Source organism: Microcebus murinus, chromosome 8, assembly GCF_040939455.1.
Source record: "Microcebus murinus isolate Inina chromosome 8, M.murinus_Inina_mat1.0, whole genome shotgun sequence".
NCBI classification, from domain to species: domain Eukaryota; kingdom Metazoa; phylum Chordata; class Mammalia; order Primates; family Cheirogaleidae; genus Microcebus; species Microcebus murinus.
The window spans coordinates 49,416,502-49,422,385 of NC_134111.1; positions in this window are offsets into that span (position 1 = coordinate 49,416,502).

Here is a 5,884-nt window from a genome sequence, read left to right on the forward strand (position 1 = left end):
TACCTGAGGTTGGGTAATTTATAAATAATGGGTTTATTTAGCTCATGGTTCTGCAGGCTGGGAAGTTCAAGATTGGGCAGCTATATCTGGTGAGGGTCTCATACATGGTGGTAAGCAGAAGGGGAGTGGGTGTGTGCAGAGATCACATGGCAAGAGAGGAAGCAAGAGAGAGAAACCAAGAAAGCCAGACTCTTGTTAACAACCCACTCTCTCGGGAACTAATCCACTCCCATGAGAGTGAGAACTCACTCAGACACCCCCCTTGCATCAATCTATTTATGAAGGATCCACCCCCATGACCCAAACACCTCCCACTAGGCCCCACCTCCCTATGCTGCCACATTAGAGATCAAATTTCAATAAGAGTTTTGAAGGGACAAACCACATCCAAACCGTAGCAGTAACTGAGGAAAAAATGAGAAAATTATTCCTAAATCATTTATTTATGCTAATCTGATTTGAGGGGAAGCATTTTGAATTTTTATTCTTATGTTAGTACAGTGTCATGACATATCCAAAATGCTTGAAGCATAGTTTATTCTTTAGGTATTTTATGACCTGTTAACTTTCAAAGGAAGAAATTCTGCTGCACCAATTCACAGGGGTGACCAAAAGAAATGAAGATGGGTATATAGTTACCCTTCTTTAATTTGTAGTAAACTCTGAAGGCCTTGTGCATAAATAACCAAATAGTATCATAGGTCTGGCTGACACAGAGCTCAGGAATTAACTGTTCTTTCATTTTTATTTGGGCTTAATATTCCTCCCACCATAAAAATACCACCATGTGCCAATCTGATGATGTTTGATTATGTTGCATCCTTGCCCATAAAAGCTTCATAAAATACCCTGAAGCTGATATTAAAAACTAAATAAGATACAATGATATTTTAGTTTTCTTTTAAAAGAACAGAGATGTTCTGAGGAGGAAACTCTCTGAATAAAAATTCATGATATCATAGGCCATGTTATACCTAAGTCTAAGAATTTATGAGGTTTTCTCATCCAGGATAATCAGTATGCTCTGTCTATACTTTTCAGAGGATGCTCTGTCCATCCTTTTCATCCTTAATCAATGAAGCCTAAGGTGTTGGCATAACCTGACAATAGGCACATGTGTCTGTATGTAGTAATAATAGCTAAAATATCTGCAAAGTATTTTTATATTATTTAAACTACTCGCTTCTCATAATAGTCCTAAGAGCATGCTATTGTCCCATGAACTATACAAATGGAATTTGGCGTGATTGAGGACATCCAAGATTAAATATTAGCTAGAGTGTTAGAATTCAGATGAGGAAATTGAAACTTAGATATGCTAGGTTATGTCTCAGTAGGACAGATCTAGTGAATCATGAATCCAGTGTTCCCTGCTGCCTCACACATAGCTAAACTCTAAAAACTATTTAATGAGTCAGCAAACAAGTTGTGGATACATAGACATTTCAGTTCCAGATCTGTGTCTTCTACGATAACTTTATAACACGTTATACTGTCAACAAACCCAAATATCCAACGATACAAGAATACGTAAGAATACCTACTCAATAGACTTGAGATGGGAGTCCTCTGAAAAAGTTTCATGTATTTATTCAATAAATATTTACTTAAGGCCTACTAGATATTTCACATGGATCAAAACCCCATCTCTACTCTTAAGCAGCACTGTCGCTGTTGCAATTGAGGGTGATAAACACTGCCATTGAGGAAGTCCCATGTGCTAAGAGACCCTAAGGCAGAAGGGACATCTAACCCAGCCTAGGCATCCAGCGAAAGCATTCAGAGGGAAGTGAGGTCTAAGTTAAGAAGGTAGAATAAGTGGTATTAGCTACAAGAAGGGGGTATGTGGAAGCCAGTCTGACCAGGGTAACAACTTGCAAAGGCCCAGAGACACAACCTGAATCCAGAAAGTGGCTAGGGAAGGTTGTAATATGAACCAGTTAGAGTAGAGAAAGATGAAGCTACAATTGAAGAAAAGGACTGGATAATAGAAGGTCTTAATAGCCATGTTAAAGATTGAACTTTATCCTTAGAATAATGAGGCATCAAAGGATTTTGAGGAAAACAGTTGTATTTTAGAAAGCATTCTGGTAGCCACATAGAAAAATGTTTTCTCAAACTACAAGTCATAATCCATCGATCAGTTATGAAATCATTATAGTGAGCCACAAATAGCTGTTTTTTTAAAAAATTAAATACCTAGAATAGAAAATATCAGTATATACGACAAAAGAGTATGAGAAGTATTGTTTCAGAAGTGTGTGTGTGCCCTAGATCTTGATGTGAAATGTGTTCCCTCCTATGAGTCTCAAAAAAATAAAAATAAAATCTGAAAGTATAGAGAACAGACTAGAGTAGAACAGGAAACTTCATTGTTACATAGTAACTCTAGCAGTTCAAAATTATAACCTGAGAGTGTAAGGGCGATCTGTCACCCCATTAATCGCTAGGGTTGATTTGGCTGATCTGGCTGGCTAGGTGGGTGTCCTCTTCCTCCCTCACCACTCCATATGCATCCTTCCCAAACCTGCATGCTTGGTCGAAGAGGACCGGTCTTCAGTCAAGGGTATACTAGAAGCTGCACTCCCCTGCTAGAACCTCCAAACAAGCTCTCAAAATTATAACCTAAAAAAAAGGTAATGGCAAGGAGATGCCATGGAATGGAGGAGTTACTCTACAGGGAGAAAGAACTGACAGGAATTGGTGACAAATTAAATGTGGTAAAGAGGTAGACAAAGAGGACAAAGATGACTCCTGATTGGATAACTAGGTATATGGTGGTGCAAGCCCCTAAAAAACAGGAACACAGAAAGGAAAGCACGATTGGTGAAGAAAACGGAGGTTCACTTGTATGAGTTACTATGGGAAGTGTATCAGTTTCCTACTGTGGCTGTAAAAAGTTGCCACATCGTGGCTTAAAACAACACAAGTTTATTATCTTACAGTTTTGAAGGTCATAAGTACAAAATGGGTCTCACTGGACAAAAATGAAGGTGTTGGCAAGGCTGCATTCCTTCCGGAGGCTCTAGAAGAGAATCTGTTTCCTTGCTTTTTTCCAGCTTTTAGAGCCCGCTCATATTCGTTGGCTTATGGGTCCATTTCTCCATCTTGAAAGCCAGCAAGGTCTGGTGAAGTCCTTCTCATGCTGCCATCTCTCTGTTCTCTCTCTCCTGCCTCCCTTTTCCACTTTAAGGATGTTCATGATTATATTGGACCCATGTGGATAATCTAAAATAATCTCCTTATCTTAAAGTCAGCTGATTAGCAAGTTTAATTCCCTTTCTGTGTAACCTAAAGTATTCACAGATTCTGGGTATTAGGACATAGACATCCTGGGGGATAGAAAGGTGCATTATTCTGCCTACCACGGGAAGTACTGGGTAAGTGTTAACTAGTTTTTTTAAATTTGTGGTATGGAGTTTGGAAGAGACATTTGGGCTGGAGATACACGTTTATTAGGAGTCATCAGATTAGCAATAGTCGTCAAAGAAACAGAGTGGATGGCCCATGGAGAGAGTGTAGCCTGAATAGAAGAGAACCAAGGGTAGATTTATAATGACCACCAACATTTAAGTGGTGGTCCAAGAAGGAGAAATGCACAAAAGAGACTAAGAAGAACAGCCACAGGGAAGATCAAGAAAGCAAATATTGTGAGTACTGTTGGTTGCCTACTCAGCATCTATCCCTTCCTGCTTCTTTGTAAAGAGAGCCCTGATTCTGTTCAAATATTCACTCCTCACCACACAAAGCCATGAAACTCAGCCAATTAGTGCCTGGCCCTGTGCCTGGTGAATTGTAATGGTTCCAGAGGTAGACATGTGACCTACCTTGGCCCAATAAGATAAAGGATTTTATTTCATGATTAAGGAGATGTTCCTTCAGTCCTCTGAGAACAGGAAGCATGCTGCCCTAATTACTGCAGTCATCTTATGATCATGACAGAAACTAATCTTAGGATGAAGCTGGTGCTGAGGATGGAAGAACAAAAAGAACCTAGGTCCCTGATAATGTTCAGCTGCTGAATCATTAGTGCTGGGAGCCAGCCCTCGGTGTGAGCTTACTGTAGTGAGATCAACTATTGTTTAAGCCAGTTTGGATCAAGGTTTCTTTTACCTGCATCCCAAAGCATCCTAACTGATACTGATTACCATCACAGAAACCCAGAAAAGAGTTTCAAGGAAGCTGAAAAGATCTAAAAAGGGTGCTTAGATGGCAACAAAGTGGTGGTTGGTGATATAAGGTAAAGCTGAGTGCAGATGGGGGAGCCATATTTCCATGAGTTTGAGTGCCTGGAGATGAGGAAAAGGAAACAAGCAGTTTGACTATGAAGGAAGGAAAAACTATGAAATTCATTGGAAGTCATAAGGTAAATGGAGTATTATTTTTAGAACCTTTAAGATGAGCATGCTTAATAGGATGGATGATCATAACATACGCTGACAGCCTATTATGTGTTAGGCACTACAGTAAGCATTCATAATCCTCATAACACCTGTATGAGATAGACATTATTATCCCCAATTTACATATGAAGAAACCGAGGCCTAGAGAGGTTGGGAGTAACTTTCTGAAGATCATATACCTGGGAATTGGCAGATTCAAATCCAGGTCATTTTACTCCAATGCCTTGCCCTTCACGCCATGCTTTTCTCCCTAGAATGCCAGTAGAGAGGAACAAATTGAATGTATAAAGTACTTATCTAATGTCTTAGAAGATGCATATACTATAACCTTAATACGTGGTCGTTGGATGGCTGCCCCAGCAGTTCGAATGTGGAACCACAGCTGCTTCTCCTTTATTCTCCAGTTATGGTCTTTTCGTAGCTTTCAGTTGCCCTGCATTTCCTTATATATTAAACAAGACAATAACCTGTGTTTATTTTAATTAAAATGTGTATTTTTCTTTTAACTTTGCCCTGGTTGACATGTAAGATATTTGTGATTTAGTATTTGCCTGAAATGTTGATGTTGGTCAAGGGAGAGCGCTTGAACAGAAGAGACGTGAAGCCTAGATCCGCTGGGGTTTGGGGCTCTGGGAAGGGTCCTGTATCACGAGGTATTGAGAGTTCACAAGACTTTCAAGGCTGGACTAAGGAGGATAAAGGGCCCTCAGACTGGCTCTCCTAAGGAACTCCCAGCTGTCACGAGATGTGAGTTAAGATGGGGTAGGAGGAGTGTGCAGAACTTGAAGACGCTTGGGAACCGGGAGACAACCTATAACACATATTGTCGTTGATTCCCCTACATCCATTCTACCCAGGTTATACATCTAAGATAAACATGGTAATCCCCTCCCCTTTGCTACTATTACTAGGCATGGGCAGAACTGAATTTCAGCTGATAAAACATGAGCAGGAGTTGGATGTGAACTAGAAAGCATGTAGCCCCCGTGGCTACTGGCAGGCTTCTTAGAACCAGGAGGAGGCCGTATGCCAAAGCCAGTGCTGAAGACAGCAGAGCAGAGAGAAAAAAAGAACCTGCTCATGGATGACATTTTTAGTGGCTCAGTCAATCAGCTCTGGTTTAGTCCCTGACCTATCTGTGAATATCTTATATAAGACAATATATGTTATTACTTTTTAAACCATGTTGTTTCTGGGTTTCTATTACTTGCAGCTGAGAGTGTACCTGATGTATCTGCCACAGCACGGTAAGCATGACAATGCCAGTGACATCCCTAAGCCTGTGTAAGCCAAACTGGGCTCTAGGTTACCCAGCACCTTGTCTCCTTTTCCTCACCTCCAGGCACTCAAACTCATGGAAATTCGGCTCCCCACTCACACTCAGCTAATAGTCAAGGAAGAGGGACTGGCAGATCCTTCTGTCAGTTGCAGTGTAAGCAGAAATAGAAAACTGGTCAGAATGATTACCTCTGGGTTGGGCA